Consider the following 22695-nt stretch of genomic DNA (forward strand, 5'->3'; position numbering starts at 1 on the left):
GCCGGTTACACCGTTGGAGCTCGTTCGCCCAATTCTAGCCTGCCTTCAGGACACCGTCGTGCCCTTGACGTCGTGAAGGTGGCCACCCTTCAGCGTGTGGCAGCGAGATTTCAAAGTGAAACTTTAATACCGCCTAGACGCACACGCACGGTTTGGTTTGATCGTGCCGAAATTCAATCCTAATCACGGGCACGAATCCCACCCCCGAGGCGGCTGTCATGTTTGTAATTAAACGCAAAATAAAAAAGGCACAACAGCCCAGGAAGACAGCCGTCAACCTTTTCATTTCCACGCATATGGTCGGAATTTCCCAACCCGCACCAGAGGTGGGCGAAAACAGCGAAAGAAAAACGCAGGCGGCAAAAAAAGCCTGCCCCTCGCGGTGCAGCAATATTCTAAGTATTTAAAGTTCATTAAAAAGCGGGCTTCATAACGCGTTGAGTTGGAGGAGTATGATGAAGAAAAAAAAGCAAGAAGCTAAATCTCGGTGACCTGACCGGAGAAGGGCGTTCGTTTTAACCAGCACCGAGAACGTCTTGTCCTTAGCTTGATGAGACGGGGAAAATTCATTTCAATCATCCAGCACTCGGTTTCTCGGGCCCTCCTCGGGGGGTGGTTAATTCTATTTGGAAGGGCGGCCCCGTAGGTGGCCGTCCCTAGGGAGCTGCGGCATCACATTGAAACATCAAACGCAAGAAGCATAAAATTAGCACTCGTTTGTCCTTTGTACGGTGGGCTCCTGAGTGGAGTTTTGCTCTCCAACTTTGTGCCCTTTTCTCGTCATCTCTCTCGTTCGCCCGAGCAGCCATTTTGGAGGGGGACATTCTTTGACGTTTCACTTTATTCGTGTTCCCTTCTTGGGGCTCAATTCCTTCGATGTTTGCTTGGGGTCCGAAGGGTTGATTAAAGGGACGCCTCGTGATAATCGTCCAAGCCCAGCGGGCCACCCTTTTCGTGCTGGTATTGATTGCAAACCCGGCACGGTGACGCGTGTTTAATCGCGTTAGATACGCCAGCGCACAAGACCGTGGTTAAGCGAAGCGCTCGAGCAGGTGCTATAAACGGTGCGCACGGACGCGTTCGCGAACTGACACCTGATGTGAATGAGCAACGTCCATAGCGGTGTAATCTGGTAGTGAACCAAAGGGACAGAATACTAACGCTGCGTTTGCAGCAGCCAGAAGTAGGATCCGAGGTGCCTGAGATGACAGAATGGGATGTTGAGATTGTTTAGACGCTCGGTGTGCCTTAAATCTCGTACGTTTGAATGCTCTATTTAGAGACCGTGCCGTCTTGAGCCGTTGTGAGAAGTTCTCAAGGTCGAAGCGCCAGCCAACAGCTGGTTTGGAATACGTGGCAAGAGTGCAGAGCAAAACCTCACCGTACAACGAAAGCCCCGGACGTCCGGACGTCATTGCGCCAACACGTTTTTAAGACGGCGACATCGTGTTTGAGCCATTTTGCGAACGGGACGTGTACAAGAGCTACCTCCAGCAGCTGCACCGGAGTAGTGCCGTATCGGTAGTACGCAAACATTATTTATTTAGCGACGGATTAGCCTTGCAGGAATTTGCACCTCGCGCAGCGAAACGAATTGAGACGGTGGATGAGAGAAAAAGAAAACACGGTTCACCATTTTCCCACTAGAAGGTGGAAGGAGTGATTCGAAGGCAGCAGTCGTGGCAGGACCAACATCGACAGAACGCGCCAGCCACAACAACGGAAAATGATGGAAATGCGAACGAAACCGTTGACAGGGGCAATAACTTTACATCACGCGCACGTTCGCTGGCGACCGGCATATAAAAGCGGCAAATTGTCGATGTACCGTTGGGTGGAAAAATCGCTAGTGGAAAACCAGCAGTACCAGAGCAAAGTGAAGAGGAGAGAGAGAGAGGGAAAGGGAGAGAGGGGTAAAACGCAAAGCGAGAGGAAATAAAATCCTGCGCCACTTCCGAAAGCCCCCATGCGGGCGCACGATTCGCGCGGATGAATCTTTCATCGGATGAAGTCACCAAGGCGTACTAAACTGTCAGTTAAGCGAAATTGAAGTCGATAAACTGCCAAACAAAAGGAAAAGCGCCACCGGTAACGGGGTGCTGGTGTGTGTGTGTTTTTTTTCTTTCTCTCTCGCCCTTCGGAGCGCTTCCGTGGGGGTTGATGGGGTTTTTTTGTTTTCTCCTTTTTTATTCTATCCTGCTTCTTCTTTCGCCAAAAACCTCCATCGCTGAGGGATGGGATTTTGTCGAGCAGAGGTTCGCTATGATTGTTGCGGTTTGCCGGTTGGCTGGTTTCGGTGAACGTTTTACGCGGCTCGCGTACTCAAACGTGCGTGGTGACGTATTTTCCGCCGCCCGCCGAGGGAAAACCGCGCGAGATGTAGAGCGCTGTTCGAGCGCAAATGTTATGCGACCGATAAATTACCGTCATTCCGTGGGTACCGGGATTTACTCTTTCACTTCGAATGAGCACCGAACAAGGACATGCGATTGAGAACGGAATGTGGGTGTCCTGTCACTGGTTGGGATCAGTTTTCATGAAGATCCTGCTGCCCGTGGAGGAATTGCAGCTCCTGTCAGGACGTCCATGACCTGAGCTGGTCAAGCTTGTTGGAAGTGATGGTGTTGTAAATGAACTCATCGAATAGCTACGAGACACGCAATCTTTATCTCGTACCAAGCACCTTTGAGAGAGCAAGGTCAAAGTTCTTCTCGAATCGAACACTGATGTATACTAGACCTTCACGCTGCTGGACATTCTCTCCTGAGATTTCCCAATTACTCGTACTGATACAGAAAAATGCTGCTCCATTTAGGACCTTGCTGGATAAACCATGCAGCCTTAAAAGAGAGAGAAAAAATCCCCCATCGCTGACACCATGACAAGTTCCGTCATCTGTCAACCGAAAAAAAAAACAAACAAACAAACCCACACCACCACCAATTTTGGTAGCTTTGTGTGGCGTCGCGAAGGAACAAAGACGTCCAGCGGCGGACGGCTCCAGGACTTGCCTCATTTCGGTGCCGTTTAATCACTCAATTTCAACCATATTTACACAACAACCAGAATCAACATCTGGCCCTCGATGAACACCTCAACCGTGCCAAGACCTCACCGCTCGGACTTATATTTCTGTGCTCGATTCGGAAATTAATTTCCAAATGGAAAACCCGAGCGCAGCTCCCTCGTTACGCGTGGTAAAGAAAGGGACCACCAAGGGAGGTGGAATAGGTCCGTCTGGGAGGGCCCTCATTATGCTCTGCTCGGAGGTGGGAGTTAAGGGCACACGAATGAAAAAGCAAGAAAAAAAAGCATACCAGCGAACTAGAACTCGATTTGATTCGATGACGACGTTTTTGTCTCGTTTTTTTTTTTCGCCCACCCGTGATTTCATTTTTCCTTCGTCGTTTTTGTTTCGAAACGTTTTCCGCCAGCGGAGCTGGATTCGATGGTTTCGCTCGGTCACCGTGCAGTTTTGCAACCCTAGTTGCACCTCCCTTAAGGGCCGACCGGTCCTTCGCTCCCTTAACGAGGGACGCCGAATGTCGACTTTGACATTGAATTTACCACCGTGTTAATCATGGCCGTGCACTCCGCATCGGTTGATTAAAGGGACCGCATCCGTTTTCTTACCCCGCTGCCTTTGCTGGCCCTTCACTCGAGCTGGCCCTTCGCTCGAGCTGGCCCTTCGGGAAACGCTTTCAACGGTGCCTTCTTCCTTCATCACTCAAATTCTCGACATTGACGTCGTGGCATCGGGAGGGATTTTGACTTTTTTTTTTTGCTTTTTTACCGATCCCTCTCTCTCTCTCTCTCTCTCGTTCTCTCTTTCTCTTCACTCGGCTTTGGCCCTATCTCCCAGCCACCGGGGGCCATTACCGCGTGCCAGAGGGGGGCCCAGCGAGCTGATGGAAAAATAATTTGGCCCTCTTTTCGCGCCGAAAAAAGCGGTCGGATGAAATATGAAAGCAATATCCATCCATCGTCGGATATCTGCCCTTTTTCTCCCCGGGGGCAGGGAGCATAAAAAACCCCTCCCACTCACCCATTCCCTTCCCTGCATCCCTTACAACGGGGTAGAAGACGGAGCGTTCTCTCAAATTAATCGCATAAATCAAACCGCCCAAAAACCGACTCCTTAAGATTTACTAATCCGGATACTTTTCTTCAAGGCACAGGCAGGTTAGAGCGAGATAGAGAGACTGACAGAGTGGTGGAAAAAAAAACCTCTTACGCTCCCCAAAGCCCCCAGCCACTGGGTTCCTGCCTCAGCAGGTGCGCGCAAAGCGAAACATCAGCAAAATGCCGCTGAAGTACTTCTGGTTATATATCTATATTTATACGTATACAATTTTTCCGGTCCCATTCCGGGTGATATCGCGCCCGCAAAATCCTCCCTCTGGAGCCTCATCGGTGTAGGACTGGCCCGTCCGGGCCTTTTGCTCGAGTGGCAGCAAATTCTGAATCCTCCACCGGCCCTGCCAGGAATCCTCCACCTTTCAGATCACCTGGAAGGGATCCTCCGAAGAAACCTCCACCCACGGTGGATGTGAAGTGGTGGGGCAAAAATAACACAACCAAGAGGGAGGTGGAAAAATAAAGAAAACACCAAAAACCCGGGTGCCCCTAGAGCACGTGGAAATATTTACCACCCCCGGAAAACCCATGCCCTTTCACGCACACACGCTCGCGGGGCGAAATGTGAATGATCTCTTAAGAGGCTTTCAGCGAAAATACGGTTTTTCAATTTTTCATCGCTTCCATTACGTCTAGGGTCTGGGGCTCGGGGTGGTGGATGCTTTCTCTCTCTCTCTCTCTCTCTCTCTCTCTCTCTCTCTCTCTGTGCCTTCTTCCTTTCTCCTCCCTTCCTCCCACGGAAGGACGTTTTTTTTCATGCCGAGCTGCGTTCTGCGGTTCCGGCTGTCGGTACTTCTGCCCGGTCGCTTCGGTGCGACATTTCTTCTGTGTTTGCCTTCATACACAATCTGATTTACTTTTCATCGTATCCCCTTTTACCCCGCCCGCTTGCTGGGTGCCGATTTTTCCCCCCTCCCGACACTCGATCTTTGGTGCTGGTGCAATTTCGTTTTCCATTTCTTTGCACTCTTTTGCTTTTTGTTCAACGACGCTACCGTTTTTCTGGTTTTTCCTTTACCAGGTGTACGCGTTTGCTGCGCCGGTTGCTCCGTTGCGCAGGGCTGTCGAATTTTTTCACCTCACGCTACACCCCTCCCCCCCCCCCCTCCAGCCACCCTCTCACCATCCCCCACCATGGTGTGGTTGACAGTTTGCCGCCTGCCAGGGCCCCCCCCCCCCCACCCAAAAAGGGCAGGGATTTCAAAAGATTTCCAATAATCCTCGAACAGCGGCCTCGAAGTTTGCGCCAACTTTGGCTTTATCTTTGCAGCTCAAGCCCTTCGTCCTTCGTCCTTTGCCCAAGCCGTGCTTCTCGGTTGTTGAGGGGCGTAAATAAGGCTCTCTTCGCGGGTCCAGGCTAGTTCTCTTTCACGATGCCAGAAGGTGTTGCGCCGGGCACCGATTACTGTCAAGGTGGCGTGCCCTGACAGGGTTGCAGTTTCGAAAGTTTTCCTCATTCGGTTTTATTTTCTACACTCTTTACTTTTTTTTTTTTTTGTTCAACCCTTGCACCGAGTGCACCGCGTAGATTTATCGAGCGAAAGAACATCCACCGAATGCAACTCGCTGTGTTCCATTTTTCTTCACCTGCGATGGCTTGAAAGTTCCTTTGAGATCTGCGAGCGATTGGGAAGCTTTCCTGGATTTTCTCCGACCATGTGAGGGTGGAAAAATTAATTGGGTTTAATTGTAATTTGAAACAATTTGCCTCCCCCAACAACCACGATGAGCAAGAAGGTTCTGTGGGATCTCAGATCGATGGGCAGCGTTTAAAACATTTAGGAGAGCATATTAATCGCTACCATCCTTTGTGGTGCCGCCATTGAAGGGCAGATCCTTGCGCCACGTAAAACAGCCCCCACGTCGTGGTTCGGTTGGGTGATGGCGTAAGTTTCGCCTGCCATTTGTTTGACGTGGTTAGTTTAATTTTGAATGAGCTATTTTTGAGGTTAAAACGGCTCAACATTTGATGCGTTTTTTCCAAGCGTAAAGCAGTCACATAAATCACTCCATTTCCACATTCTTTCTCGTAAAGGAAAGGAAACGAGAGCCTTTAAGGAGGCCCCCAGCGAGTTGGATGTACCGTTTTTATTTCTTTCTCTCCAATAAATGTAGCGATTGCTAACTTTAAGAGCATTTATTTATGGGGTTTCGTTGTGCAATATATTCATTTATTCCACTTCCGCTTCAGTCGGTGTAAAAAGGCCCATTTTAAAATGTCCCCTCGGAACCCACGCCATGCGGAAAAGTCCCTTCTCGTAGCACAAATTGAAAGTAAAGCACGCGTCCAGGCACTCGCTCCCTTACCGAAGGGGTGCTCATTAAAACGCGCCACCCTCGAAACATGCGATAAGTGGCTCTTGGGTTCTTTTTTTTTTCGTTTCTTAGCTTTCCCTTCACAGGGTGCGTGCGACACAACCCTTATTCGTGGTCACGTGTGGGAAACAGTCCACTCATACGTTTCGATTGTAGATAATCGTTTCACTTAATTTCACAATTAACCCTTACCCACAGCCGTCTGTGGAAAACGGCTTCTTCCCAGGTGGGGGTGAGAGATTTTTCAATTCAAGTGCATATCAATCTTGCCCCCTGCACCCTTGGTAGGGAAAACCGTATGGCGCACCTGCACGAATTTTCTCCAAACGCCTTGCCTTGCCTCGCTTGACGCGCTTTTTCCATAGCATCAAGAGGTGAACGGTTCGAGTGGTAAATCATCTTATCGGGGAAAAAAACGCGCAAGGGTTGTCGGTTTGGCTTGACGACAGCGAAAGGCGTAACGTGTGGTTTGGGGAAAGAAAAGCTCGGTGTGAGGAAAACTCGGGTGGCAACAAAAAAAAAAAGAAAATAAAAAGAAAAGCATACCATAAATCCCACCGGGGGCACCGGCATTCAAACGGCACTTTTTACCTCGCAAGCGTTGCCCGAATCCAACCGATCGGGTGCGTTTTCTGCAGCACCGTCGGGGAAAAAAAACCCGGGGACACATTTACGGTGCCAAGGACGCCTCGCTGCCGTCCCGAGAACGGCTGCACACGGTATATTTTGCAGATAGAAACAACTCCCCGGGCGCTACTCGCCGATACACCCGGGCCCGGTCAATCAATATCAACGGGAATTATACTTTGTACCACCGTTTTTCCCTATTTTTTTTTTCTTTGGCCGAAAAGCCCGACTCCCATCGGCCCCATCCCGGTGAGGTTCGGACTTTTCTTGAGCGGTGCTTGGTGTGCCTTTTTCCCTGCGTCTGTTTTTCCGCATTTTCCTCGCAAATCCTTCTTCACCGTTTCGCTACTTCTTGGGACGCGTTTATTTTTTTTTTCTTTTCACGCAGCCTCCTTTTCCTGAGCTGAGCCTTTAGGCCGCTGCGGGGAGTTTGGTTTTTTTTGCCCACCACGATCCCCGCACCACCCATTTACACACTTTTGCTCTTGACTTGGAAACTTTCCATCGCTGCGATTCCGAACTCCGAGCCCCCCGGATTCGGTGTGGTCCCTTGTATTTTATTTTATTTTACTTTACTTGAGCTGTGCTTTTTTTTTCTTCTGTTAGGACGCGCGCGCTATTCTGCTCCTCAAGTTGTCGTTTTTATTTCCATCTTTCTTCCGGGCGTGCCTTCCGCCCGCAGGCTTATATCTCTCTCGGAGGTACTGTTTTGCTTTTCTTCTCTCGTTCGCTCTGACACGCTTATTTTTCCTGCCCTTCTCTTTCAAGTGTACTCATTAATAATTCAGGTGCGGCAAAAGGTGACAGCCGTACGTGGATTATGTCGGTGTCGGTCGGTGCGCCCCGGGACCGATCCGGAAACAGGCCTGGTAGGAGGCTATGAGGGGATGAAGGACATGGCGTGCGAAGGAAGGCTAGAGGGGGGTCGATATCAAATATTTAAGCCCAACGCTCGACGCTGCAATTGCGTGCCTCTCGGCCAAGTCGCAAACCCGCGGGAAGAATTCATTAATAGTTCCATACCTCCCCAACTTGATCGGTTCCGGAAGGGGATTGGACAGGGGTAGGAAAAGAGAGAGAGAGAAGGGAGAGCTGGGGAGAGAGAGAGAGAGGAGAAAGAGGTGACATCCATTCGACAGCTGTAATTAATGTGACCCGCAAAACCCGGACGGTTTTAATGCGCGGAAAGTCAAGCCCAAATCGGTCGCTGTTGGGGGTGGTTATGGAAAGGGGTGTGGAGAGAGGTGGTGGGAGGGAAGCAGGGGAAAGGGATAAAGCTGAATGGAATCGTCTGTGTTAATGTGACACTTGGCACTTTGGTTGGGTCGAGAAACAACATGTTCAACATTTCGTTACTGAACGAAAGCAGCTCTATGACAGGATGGAACGCCTTCAAAAGAGAGTGTTACTGTCGAAGAGGACGCAGGTGACGTTCGCTGTAGGTGCTTTTCATCTAAAGTTCCTGTTTTTCTTTCGGAAAATGGTACATGAAAAAAAAATGCAGTAATCAAGCGCTTGAGACACTTCATAAATGATAGGTTTCAATTTAATGCCCAAATTATCCGATTCTCGGATGATCTTGAAACATTTAGAGCTTTTTTACATTTTTAATAGCTTTTATACATTTATTGCGACGCTAACATAATAATACATCTCTGGCTAATAGCTGACAAAGCATCTAACTATAAGAATCAGCATCCACCGTTGAACAAAATACACCCTGAGCAGCAAGCGTGAAAGAAGCTCACATGTATTTCAACTCGCGAAAATATAGCTAAGAAGGAAGCACACTAACTAGCACAAATCACCAGCACTAGCTGCAGAATCAGCGGCTACCTGCTAGACTTTGCTTACCTATGGCACCAACAGCTTCTTTCTCCTCAAAAAGCGAGCCTTTTTGGAGGTCAAAGCCCACCACACAAAGCACCTCAGTCGAACCGTACGGGAGCCGTTTCGATTCTCTCTTTTTTTCTGTGCTGTCCAAAATTTCCACATAAAGCACCCCATCGATTGGGTCGTGTGAAAGAGCCACGCAGACTGGAGAGAGAAAAAAAAAACATAAATAAAAAAGAAAAACACGCCCAACACGCAACCGGAGAACCCTTCCGAAGCCGAGCTACAGCCCGAAAAACGGGGCGTTCAACAGCACCTGGCGGGGTGAAGGAAATAAAGATTAATGTCCACCGTGTGGGTGGGTGGCGGTGAAAAGTGAAGTGCCCGCTTCCGGAAAAGCGGCCGGAAAACCTCGAGCCCAGACGAAAATCCAAATCGGTCCGGTGGGAAAATCCGGCGGCCCGAAATTGGTAGCTCATAATTTCGATCGATGTCGCCCTTTTTTATTGCTACATGTGTCGCGTGGCAGAACCAAGGGAGTGAGAGAGAGAGAGAGAGAGAGCCGGTCCTTGACGAGGGTTGTTGCTTTTTCCGAGCTGGCTTTTCCGGTGAGGGTGAGTGTGTACGATCGGTGGCATTGTGCAGCGGTCATCATTATCATTAGTGCAGGGATTTGCTGTCGCATTCCGAAATGGGGAGAAGACTAATGATGGCCGCTTAGTCCTAATGTAGTGCCATCTCTCCTCCCCAGTTGGGTCGGTAGCCACGAGCCAGGATAACAACACTAATGGAGAAAAGCGGGATTGCATCGGTATGATGGGTTTGAAAGCTCACTCTACTCACCCCAGAGAATGGGGTCCCGAATCAATCGCACCATTTCTCATCCACCAGCGCAGCTTAAGCGGCCACCATTACGACGAGCACCCCTTGTCTGGGAGTGGGATGCATTTTGGGGTTTAATTTTAAATAACGCAACCCCCTCCCTCCCCCCCCTACCCGTTGGGCGGAAAAAACGGAAACGAACCCGTCGTTGGAAAGTGCCAAAAGCTCGCGAGCCGTGAAATAAGCGCAGGGTGCGAGTGAAAATCGTGCCGATATAAAACCATGCCCCAAATCCGGTTGCTGCAGGAAACGGTGAGGTGCGAAAGCACGCTGAAAATCTGTCTCTTTCTCTCACTAACTCACTCACACACGCGCACAGGCGCGCGCGCAACCGTGACCGTGGGCAAGAAGCGGAAAACAAATAATCCGATCTTCTCAGGATCGGCGCGAGCAAAAAGCTCGCTTTTCCGGGCCAAAATTCAAATTCCCACCCCACGGCTGGGGGGGAGGGGGGGGGGTGGGAGTGCACGGTGAGGTGGAAAACTGCATTCCACCGGGAACACGGCACATCGCAGGATGCACACGCCGTTTACCTTTTCGGTTCAGCAGCTTCCACACCGTGCTCACCTGCGGCCGCTCCTTTTCCTGGGGAAAATCCGCTCGCGAAAGGTGGGGAAAAACTTTACCCCTGCGCGGGCCCAAAATGCGAGCACCGTGACGGTGAACGAGGGGTTATTAGTTGTAGCAACCAGGAAGCGGGGGTGTTTTGGAGCAAGGCACGAGGAGCCGAGGGTTGAGGTTTTGCCAAAACTTTGCCGGCAGATAAATTGAAGATTTTCGATCAATTTAATTACCCATTTGAGGTCTCGGCTTCAAGATAGCTGCCAGCTGGCGCCCAGGTGAGGGAACCGTCTAGGGGGTGTAAAGGTGCGGAAAGGGTGCTGCGGTGGAGGGTGAAATAAAGAACTTTCCGCACGTTATCGCGGTTCGATCGCATCTTCGGTGTGGTTGGCAGCGCGCGATGCAAAAAAAAAGAAGGGATGTCGGAAAAACGTCCGTCTGGAATCTCGATCCGCTTAGAAGCACCAACACAAGCACGAGCAGTACAAGAAATGTGGCTGGGAAATAAAACACACTAACACACTAACGTAATGTGGATGCTATTTCGCTTGCATTCGCGCTCGGTTTGCTGCAGATGTGCTTTTTTTTTGGGTGGGTGGAAAATTGGGCACCCAAAAGGAACGGATCGACATATGTATGCGTGCTACCCCTGCACACACACACACACCCACACATACGCGCACGAAAGTGTAGCCTCCCCGGAAGTGGTACCAGGAACGTAGCCACGCAAAAGGAGACACCTCTTCACCGGAGGCACATTCGGTGTCACGCTGGAATTTATTGGATGATTACTTTTATGTTGCTTTTAGCATAAACAAATATAGCGCGCACGTATAGCCGTGCGGGGAAGGCAGCAGAGATACAAATATCCTGCCATTCCACCCCTCCCAAACCACCGGGGTCATACCACTCAAATGCGGTTCAGCAAACCTGCCAGGTGTTCAGCCACTCGGCAAAAAAAACCGCCTGACCGTCGAAGGTGTAGGCCATCATCCGCAGCAGGAGCACCGCCCGGGAGCCCCATTCATCGGTGACGATATTGAAAGCATAAAGCTTATTTTATGCGTAATAACGATAATAATATGAAATAATAACTGACAGATTTATAACGACACGCAGCGTGGCCGCTATTGCGGCGCCTACATGTATGCAATCGTGCCACCGCACACACCGCGTGCTTGTTCCGGTTTCACCCGTAGCAGCAGTTCGCCATTATGCTGCACGCCATATGTGTGCGGGCTCGAGTGACAGCCAAGATTCTACCAGCGCAAGGCCAAAAACCCGCGCCGCGAAGGAAAACTAAGCCGGTCTCCTTTTTTTCCCTCTGGCTTTCCTTCTGCCGTCGGTGTGCTGCGGTGGACTTTTCCGAGGCAATATTTTCATGCAAATTATTTCCCTCCACCTCTATCGGTGGCAGGCGAACGCAGGAGTGGTGCCGCTTCCGGTTGTGCCTACCGCCATGGTTCACCTGAGCGCGAAACCGATGCTGATGGCCGTCAAGTCGGTGGTTTTATTATCTTGCTTTAGTTTACAATAAATTAATTCCACCCAACCCCGACCCACTGTCTGCCGGAAGGCACAAGCCGGAAGTGTCGCAAAGGGAGGGCGTGAGGGTTGGAAGTTTCACCCCCTCTTTTCAGCTGAGGTGAAATGAATGTCTCCGGGCCGCGTTGGCGGTTCGATTGGCCACCGTCGACGCAGTGATCGCGAAAGGTCCTTTTGGGAAGTGGGTGCACGCGTGCGTTTAGGGTGGGCATAAATCATCGGCCGCTTAATGAAATCACCGCCCATATTTCACCGTTCGGCCATTAGCAACACGTTTTAGAGGCGCTCGCCAACCATCCAGTTTTCCTTTCGCGAGTGGTTGGCCATTTGCTACAACGAGGCTTTTCTTTCGCTGGTGCGTTTTCTTTGAAACCAACGGGCGTAGGGCTGGCGATTGATTCACACCCCTACCATTCTCCCCATTGCCCGCGGGTGCGTGCGTGATTTATTTAGTGCCCCTACACTACTACACCTACGGGATGCTTGAGCGTAAAATATTGCTCCAGTAGGTTTCTGAGCGCAGGATTAGTCGAACGCCTGCCCGGGAAAAAGGTGGCAAAAAGCGCAAAATAAAATATGCCGCACGGTATTAACCACCACGTGCCTGTACAGGGGAAAGTATGCTTGGAAAATAAAAAGAAAAAGAAACGAAAAGCACAGCTAAGGGTAGCTTAGATCTCTTCCGCTTCGGTCGCAGCTCCACCTTCTTAACCGGATATTGCACATTCACTCCGGAATGGCAAGATTGCTTCGGATTAATTTCTGCAAGTACAACTTAATGAAACTGCCTACGCCAGTTCCGCTCCCTCGCTCGCTTTCCGCCGCCTGGGCCTTCTTTCCCGAGCAGCGGTGGTGCCATAAAATCCGGTTCTTTATACCGCCATGCCTCTTGCGCGTAACGAGATCATAAAAGTTGGGAATTCTCGGGGCCAATCCTTTTTCGCTGCCTTCCGGGCTCACCCCCATAAATGTTCTGCAGGCTGTGTACTACACAGGAGGAGGAGGAGGAGGAGGAGGAGGAGGAGGAGGAGGGGAGGGGGAGGTGAAACACCGGCGCACATTATTGTCGTTTTCGGCGTTCGGACAAATCGAGACAGCGGGCGTTCGCGTGAAGATGCTTCCCCGAAAACCTCCAAAGTTGGCCGGTACGCGGTGGTCTATAGTTTTCCACCGCAGCTCGAGAGACGGAGAAAAGGAGGGAGGTTAAGGTGGGGAAGGGAGGGAGGTGAGGGACTCCAGCCGAAAAGGGCAAACTTTCGCTTCGCAAAACGCGCGCCCGGCCGGCTAGCGCGTCCTCGCACGAACGAGTTCATTTGGAGCGCTTTCGGTGCGCGTTTAAAAATTAAATGCTTGCGAAACGCTCACAAACGAGCACGATGCGGTGAGAGATGAAAAGCGCGAGGAAGGAGAGGGGGGAGCGGGTGTTGGAAAGGGAAAAGGGGGAAGGTTTTATGGTGCAGATTCGTGCTGGATGCGAATTGAAGCGGAGAAGCTGCAAGCGGTGGGTTGAATTTTAATTCCACAAAACCAACCACAACCCATTTCCACGCGCGATCGCTGTGACCGAACCTGTGAGCGAAAAGGGGATTTTCCACGCAGTGGAAAATGGTGAACAAAACATCACACACACACACACATCGAGAGCAAATCAAATCGCATCGCTAAAGTCCCGTTACACCCGAACGGAGAGCAATACAACCGCGTACGACGGTTGCAAGAAACAACGTCCTAGTCCGCCTTTTTTTTTGAGTGCTTTGCGCCAGAAAATCCCACCACCCAGTGGTGGAAAGTTTCTCCAATCGAGCGAACGGCACCGATCGGTGGCACGTTGCCGAAACGGCACACGAGTTCGGTTCATCTTGGTGCGCGGCTTAATTGCTGCATCCATCACCCGGCGAACTCCGCAACACCGCCAGATGGCGCTGTTCTATTGGGACACGGTGGGTTGCAACGGATGCGGGCGCTAGGCTTGGGAGTTGCTCGTTTGGGAGCCTCGGCCTCGAAGGGTCAGGTGGAGTTTTCGCAACTGCTTTTCTTTTCGCCATTGTGCGCGAGAAATTATCTGGAAAATGATGCTAACAAACGGGGGTTTGGCATGCAAAGAGCCACTCATTATCAGCTGCTTTCGAGTGGCTTTTGAGAAGTTGTGTGTTTGTGCACTTTGTTGGTGTTGGGTACATCGTGAAGAGAGGCTTGTTGGAACACGCTTTTTGAAAGGGAAAAAAGTAACATTTCATTACTTAATTGAGATGGCTACTAACAACGCACCAACGACTTTAATGAGTTAGTTTTAAAGTTAGTAACTGACATGGGATGGTGACAAACAACTCAACGTTTTGTGTGTGTGTGTGTGTGTGTGTTGTTTCACTCCCGATAGGCGAGTTGAAGCGTCAACATTGACCCTTCAGAAGCGTTTGGAGCAACCACTTGAGCGACATATTACAAGAACCTAAACCGGAACACAAAACCCTCCAGAACCATCAAATGCCATCGCACGTCATCCGGTGTGCGCAGTAATTAAGCACTCCCCTCCCCACTCCCCATCCCATTTTACACCACCAAAACCACCCAGAATCGATCCACCAACGAGCGGAACTAGCCGCCATTTTGGTCGAGTTTATTAACCAACCCCGTAGCTGCAGTTAACGGCCAGCCGAATTTATGGGCGCACATTACGAGCCCCATCCGGAACGTGCATACCCGGAATGCCGATCAGCCGCCATCATCCACCACCTCTCTTCCATTCCCCCTCGCCCAGGCTCGCCCTTTGAAACTCCCAACCAAGGATTGAACAGTGCAACCGATGGAGTGAACATATTTGCTAGCACTGGCTTTCGGCGGCCGGTCGAAAATGAAAAGTAACACCACCCAATTTATGCACCACGCCTCACGCACCCCCGTCAACCTCCCACCGTTCACCAACCCCCACCTTCACTCCATCCCGGTGGTGGAATTGAATTAAAGTGAACCGATTGCCCCATTCCCGTCCGGTTAGCTAGCGACCCGGCGTACATTAGCTTGCTCGCTGCTTCGCTGGGTACTCCGGTAATAAAGTAACCGATAGTCCGCCGATACCGACCCCATTCCACTCCCCCTTACCCCTTCGTTGCCCACCGAGATGCGGTGGAAAATTACAACACCAACCCCTATCCGCTCGCACCGATGGAACGCCCGACTGATCCGGGGGTCCTGATTTGATTTCACTAATGGGACCCATCCGGTTGGTCGCGGTGGAGACGCCCGGTGGCGGATGATGCGCAACGTGGTGGAGGTGCCTGGTGCCGCACGTGGTGTGATGGAGCCGCCCGGTGTTTCGTAGATTTTAATGAAATTCCACCCGTATTAGAGCGAACCGATCGCAAAAATGGTTCGGTTGTAAGCCAGCTATTTGACCGCGCGCGCGCTGTGGCTGGGGATTGGCGCATCTCCACGCGTGCAGAGCGTGAGGAGAGATGTTGATGAAACTGGTCGCTCGTCGCTACCCTTCAACGGATACCACAAAGCAGCCCGTTTGATCGCAACGCAAAATGGGACAGACACTAAACCACACGCACGGCAAAAATCACAAACTAACACGCACAAACACCTGCGTCTCGTTTTCGTTTTCCCCCTCGTCGCCGCATTAAAGGTCGCTCCCCTTTCGGGTGGCATTTCCCGGGGACGAGAAAACGTTGGTGCTGAAATGTTGGTGTAAAAGATCAACCCCACTCACCTGGGAGCCACAAAATGCATGCTTGCACGATACGCACCATGATTATGTGCTAAGCACAGCATGGCGAGCCTATCGGTGCCTGGCCACCCCACCAAAAAAAAAAAGAGTGAACAAAAAAAAACACATACACAGCAATGGCGGTAGAACCGAGGCCAACACCCATCAAACAGGCGACCACAGCAAAAATTGCTGATTTCAACCAATTTTCCACCGCTCGGACTCTGCGCTCTGTACCACACTCGCGCGGACCGCAAAGTGCCGATTGCGGTGGTAGAACCCCACCCCCACCCCACCCCATTTCACCCCAAAAGTGGGGTGGCTCGTCGCCGGTATCATGCGCCCGATGATAACTGTGCAAAAGTGTTGATTCTGACGGACGCATGCATTTTTTATCGCGCTGATTTCAGCCAGCAACCGGTTTGAGGTGGGTTTTGGGTCGCGTGGAAACTATTCGCGAATGTGTGCGTGTGTGTGTGTGTGTGCCCACATCAACGGTCTACACCCTCTTTCCTTTATTCCACCCGCCCAAGCCCACACGGACACCGATTTCGATCAATCGAGGCCTCTCTTCCTCTCATAGGCCCCTTCCGCGCAACCCAGTGAAAATGATCAGAATTTATTGCTCCCGCTCTTCCCGAGTGACCATTGGCAGTCGGTGGTTTTTGGCTCGCACCACACCATTGAGGGCCGGTGTCAAGATGAAAGATTTAATATTGATTTGAACATTGATTTTTTTTTTTGTTCGTCGCGTTGCAACTGTTATTCATCCCCTCCACTGGGCAGGTTGGGAGAAGATGGGTCGATTGTTTTATTTTTTTTCTTCCTCCGGTAATTTTCCACGCTCGAGCTCACATTTCATGCACTCGCGTTTGGTGACAACTGCTACACACTCACACACATACACATGGGAAGGGAGGGAACCGAAACTGTTTTATTGCGATTTAAATTGGTGCCACCTCATCCCTTAGAGCCATTCGTGCGATTGTTTCTAAACTTGCGTTCCTGTTTTTTCTTTGTCTGTTTCCTCGTCCGAAAAAAAAAACAAACAACAACACCCAAAAGCTCAAATAATCAAGCAAACCACTTCAATCAACCATCGCACCGCCAGGGAACGGGCCAAACGCCCGGCCAGCCGGTCAGGATGGAGCCCAACTTCCGGCTCCGGTACCGGCTGGGACCGCACGTGTGACCTCTGACCCGACGGCAGCAATCAAACGAACAACCTTGGCAAGAAGTAAGCATCCCTGCGTTGGCATCCCTGGCAAACCAGCGGCGTTGCAGAAATCAATTAAAATAATACATGTTCATCAGATTAAATTTAACGCCTTGTTTTGCGTTGGCCGGTGCTCCTTTACGATGTCTTTGCACTGTTTAGGGTGAAGGATGAAAAGGTGGGTTGATTTTAGAGAAAAGAGAAGGAGGAGAAGGAGGACGAGGAGGAGAAAAGAGCAAATATTTGCTCTACCTGGCCGGGCGCTATTTACGAGCGAGCAGATGTTGATCGATACTTCGTTGCAAGGACGAAGCCTGGCACCGGACCGTGGAAGACGTCCGCCATTTTCTTCGCCATCACAACCTCTGGACAAAAGGGGGTAGAGTGACGTGACGGGCCGCAAGCGCTCGCGTCGCTTTCGTCCTTATCATCATCATTATCGTCATCCTCATTAGTAGCGTTTGTTGGCAATTTCGAACGCCCTTTTCGCTCGGCCGTCGTACGTCCATCCGATGGAAAAGAGAAAAAGGACGTCGGTAGAAGAAAGTATAAAAGCAAAACAGCAAAAAAATCACCCCCAACACACACACACACACATACACCCATCGTTCGGAGACGGACGCTTTGATTCATTTCTTTATTTTGGTTGAGTTCCAAGAACGGCTCTACCGGCAGAATGATCCGGTTCGAAGGACCAAACGTCTTCGTTCGCTACCAGTCGTATCCTGGGCTGCCCGGAGATGATTCGCTTAAGGAGTAACGTTCGCTTTGGGCACACAAACAAGCCCACAAAATGCGAATTGTTTTTCTACCAGCCACCAACACTGCTCTCCTCCCAAGACGCTCTTTTGGGGCGTGGAAAAGTAAAAAAAAAACCTCTGTTTCACCCCAGCGCTGGCAGGCTTTGGGGGATCATCCGAATAAATAGCTTCCGGGCCCGTCTGCGAAACCGATTGCACTCCCTTCGCGAAACGTGAACCTAAGAAGGGAAAGCTAGGCTCTGGCGTAAAGCTAGGCGTTTGAGAAACGGATTTCCTAAGCCACCCCATCCGCGGGGTTTTCCAGGTCGATGCGATTTCACCTTTTATTCGGAGTGCGCTTAAAACTTCTTCCATCCGGTGTGCGGTTTCGTTTCGATTCGTATTAATTGTACGAGGCATTCACCTGCAGGTATTTTTTTACGCTTTCAGAAGCAAAAAATCTGCCCAGCTGGAGTAGTAGTTACTGAATCGCTTAACAGCTGGAGCAGTAGCTAACGAAACGCTTAATAGTGGAAGCAATAGTTACTTAAACGGTTCACTTATGCAGCACTTTTACGCGCACTACAAATACTTCTTTTCATCTCTCGTTGACCATGTCGACTTTATGGTACTACCTGCTTCTGCGAAGGCTTCTTGAAACCGGCCACTAGCACATCCTGTCCCTAGTTTATTCAAAAACCCGGAAAACAATCCTCTTACTTGCGATCGGGTGACCTTCACCGAGACTGAATCACGGCCTGCCGTCACCACGTTTCCAAACAAGCAATTTCTAATTCACCAACAATAAAAAAAGAAGCTAAACAGGGGGAACGAGAGTCCTCCCATCCGATAATCGTCCGATAAATTCCCTCGCGTGTACCATCGCTTCGCAATCATCGCCTTCCCAAAAGGAGGCAAACGATAAGCATCGAACCACGCCACGAAACAGGAAGCTGCACCGCACGTCAAGCCAACCGTTGAAAAGTTGCTCGACTGAGACCGATAGAGAGAGAGAGAGAGAGTAAGAGTACAGAAACACACACACAGTCACAAAACAAGGGAGCGCAAATGAACCGCCGGCATCACCGAAAGCAATTACCGGCGATCGCATTAAAAAAGATTGGAGCTATTTCGACCATAAATATTGCCATTGCCCGGTTTGTGCCAGTGCTCTTTCAATTTGAAGCCTCCCCCTTTTTTGGGGTGGGATTTTTCCTTGTTTTTTTTTCGTTTTCACCTTGCCTCCAATATGCTCTCTCGCTTTCACCCAACATAAGCTACCGGTTACTGGAGCGATCGGTGGCTTGAATGAATTATAAATAAATCCAAGGCTCCCAGCGGAGACTCGAGTCACCCTGTGCGGCCGTTGACAGCGAACACCCGAAGCCCTATCGGGTGGTCCTTTTTTAACCACCGCCACCACCTACACAGGCCCATTCATTCCGCGTGCCATTGTCGCACGGTCCTTAGCATAAAAATGATTGATTATTCCTTCCCCAAAACAGGGCGGTAACACACGCGCAGAATAAGAGGGAAAAAAAGTACACGAACATTAGCCCAGAGATGATAAGGCAAAATCTAAAAGTATTCTCTTTTGCTTCTACCATTTTCCTCGGCCACACGCCGGGTTTTTTTTCCCCCGTAGGTGGCACGCCACTGAAAGGACAAAGCGAACGGCCATTGCGTTTTGGGCCATTTTTATTTTATTTCATTTTTCGGCAGGCGTGAATAAAAATTGTTCGTCCTTGTTCGAACCGGAACGCCTGCAAATGCAAGCCATCTGGCGTGCCACGAGGTGAAAATAGAGTTTCCCTGGCACTGAACCTTAGACCCGTATGCGTACCGGCATCGTCGTTGGGACAGACTTTTCCACCCTACAAGGATGTGGTGGAAAATTAAAAAAAAAAGAAACATTCGTCATAAAAACTCGCCACCCTGTGGCGGCGTTCTGCGAGTGATTTGTTTAGTTGCCTGTGCTCCACGGCAACAGAACATGATGACTAAATAATGTGTGTTTAATCTCCGAAAACTGAGTGAGAACATCGTTTGTGTTTTTCTTTTTCTCCCGTTTTTGGTGGGGAGATGTTTTTCACGTTTATCTTTTTTTTTTTCGGTGCCTTTTTCGCAGCATCCGTTCTTCTTACGAGTGCTTCCGATCCCTGAGCTGGAGTTGTGATTTGTCGCCATCCGCAATTGGAGGAGAAGTTTGGAAAGGAAGAGATGGGATGTGCGAGCGCCAAAAAAGGGACGAAAAGGACGAAGGGCCAGCCGCGACGCGCGCTCCTAATGAAATAAACAAAACGCTTAATGGCTTTTCGCGCAATCTCTCGGCGACATGCAGATTAGCTGCGGATTCGCGAAGGCACGGGCGCGGTTTTCCGCGAGGGGCGAATAGGAATGCGGCGGGTGAAGGGGGATGCGAGGAAAAAGTAAGCGAAGTTTGCGAGCCGGGGGTAGATAATTCTTGCGAAATCCCACGCTCGATTGGAATGAGGCCGAAAAACCGCGACGATCAAAGTACGCCAAGGAGGCAAGCGTAGAATGGCGAACCACTGGATGCCCTTTTCCGGGGCTTTTCCGGGTTGGAGTTTTCCCACACCCCACCCACCCCAGCCGCATCATCATCATCATCGTCACCATCACCGCCAGCATCGTCGTCATCTGCTCAAATATTTGCTAATAACCCGAGCCACGCTTAAGCAGCTCAATAACTCAGGCACGCGTGGCGTCTGGAATTAAAGATGGCGGCCTTGTCACGCGTCGCACGTCGCGAAGGATCTCCAGGATCGCGATGATTACGCGCACGCCAGCCCTTACCTTAGGTGGCTTATGAATTTGGCATCAGCCAACCGAACGGGAGCTCCTGCGCCTTGACCCGGGGCCGCTTCAGCTCCAATAAAAATGCTCACACGAGCCCGCGGAGCGCTTTTCCCCGGGAAAACCCCGGGAAAGCCCGGTGATAAAAATAATAATAATTCCAAAGACGCTTATGAGTCCCAGGTGGCTCGTTAGAACTTATTTATGGGTTTGAAAATACACGTTTACGGCACATTATTTCTTGCGACATGAGGCGGGCTCGTGCCGTTAGTTTCTCGCCGCCCGTTTACATGCCCGGTGCCGGTTTCTTCGGTCGCTCGGTTTGCCGTGCGTTTTCTTTTCTTACCGTTTCCTTTTCGTGTTTCCCTCCACCTTCCCGATGGCTCGAACCCTGGTTGCTTCTTTATCTTGGCACCGTTTCGGTTTCGGGACAACTTTTCCCCGGCACCAACCTCTCTACCCCCTTATCACCGGGCTCGGTGCTCGTTTTATTTCCGCGCGGGCTCTCGAGCCCGGTGCTCGTCTCGCAATTGCTCTGGGAGCCTGCTTGCAGCGCGGTTGGCAGGCGGGTTTGACATGTAATCGAGCCCCGAGCCCCAAGGTAGAGGTAGATACGCGAGGCCCTCGGATCCAGCGATAAGCAGCCACGAGCCTCGACCGGCAAGGCTGACAAGTTAAGCGGGTCGTTTATAGTACCGTATAAAACTTATGGAATATTCAGGACCTGCGAGACTTGCCTGCTCACAGGCCGACCCTATTAGCACGCCCGGCGAACACACACACTGGATTCAATGGCTGCACCAGGACCAAGAATTGACATTACCATCAACAAAACCCTCGCCCACATAATCCTCGTCCACCCGATGGGTCTAGTGGCAGGAGTTGGAGCATGGAAGAAGAAAAAAATCCCAAGACCTGCTAGCGAAATCGGCGCACAGTTGTGAGGAGCAATTTTTCGCTTCAGTCCGTAGCATACGTCTTGTTTCCGCCATTTGTCTCGCCGCCAGAACGCGTCGTCGGGTCGTCTGCATACGTTATGGCACCGCACGAGACGTTCCAGAGACAGCAATTGCTTTGGATCCTGGGAGTTGCCCGATTTGGTGAGCAAATTGCGAACTATGAAATGGCACCACTGGTCCGAGCTGTTGGGATATCGCTTGGAATCGTGGAAGTCGAGATTCCTCACTGGTTCCATGGAGATTCTATCCATTCTACACTTTGGCTGACCGCCTGTCACATGATCTATGGTAAAATGGTTGAAAATCTCAAATTCAGAGCATCTGTCATACAAGAATATGTATCTGAGCAGGAAATGGGACATCATAAGTTTCACTTCCTGTTCGACATCATGAATTCGTGTTCTAAAATTCCCATAAGGCAAACTTAATACAACATTATGAAAAAGGTGAAAAAGCGTCAGCTAATTAGACAGAACCTCAGTACCGCATCCTGCGGCGTTCAGATCATTAATTTGCCATTTGCTTCCCGCCTTACATTGTGATGATATATTATTGAAGCAATGCAAATTACGTTTTGCTAGCTACCGACTCCATGCCCGACTCCACACCAGCAGTTGAGCGAGAATCTGCACCAACTCAAAACGCTCCTGGCGAGGCGATGGGCGAACTCCTCCTTCCCATTTAAAACGGAATACCATTGGAGTCGCCCGCGACGCTCGAACCTGACACCGACTGGCGCAAAGACGTCACCCTGTGGTGTGGTGTCAGTGGCGTGGCATCGCGTCCTTTTGATCCTATAAAAGAAGCGAGCTACCGACCGGTTGCAACCACGGTAAATGGTGCGCAAGCAGGATATATGGTATCCCTGCTCTTGCCCGCCATAAAAACGTGCCGTATTTTTGCTTCCTCTCCTCGACGCGGACCCACCCTCGTCTGGGGTGCGCTTCTTCATAGTGCTGGGAATTGCGGGAAAAAAAAAATAAAAAAATAAAAGAACTCCACAACCACGTCCGATGGGTTGGAGCGTGGAAGTGGAATAACGCAAAACCGAGTAACGCTCTTCGGATAATAACGTCGGTGACATCACACATGCAAATGTGTCCTTTCCTTCCCCTATCACTCTCCCCCCCCCTCCATCTCTCTCCCCTTTTTTTCCTCTTTCCCCCCTCTAGCCCATTCGTATTCGGAACGCGGTGGCAAAGGCGAAGCGGTAAAAATCCATCCCCAAACCCCCATTGGAGGGCATTTCCCACCGAAGTATAGGGGGATGAAATCCGCCATTCTGGTGGTGCGCACGACCTTCCGGTTGGTGACCCAAGTGGAGTGGGCTGGGTCCGGGTGGGGGTGGTTTGT

The 22695-nt window shown here is 50.6% G+C and overlaps 1 pseudogene; it reads left to right on the forward strand.

The window, feature by feature from the left end:
* Positions 1-22695, forward strand: part of LOC128728978 (uncharacterized) — a 185436-nt pseudogene that overhangs the window by 162213 nt on the left and 528 nt on the right.

Source organism: Anopheles nili, chromosome X, assembly GCF_943737925.1.
Source record: "Anopheles nili chromosome X, idAnoNiliSN_F5_01, whole genome shotgun sequence".
In the NCBI taxonomy this organism is placed as follows: Eukaryota; Metazoa; Arthropoda; class Insecta; order Diptera; family Culicidae; genus Anopheles; species Anopheles nili.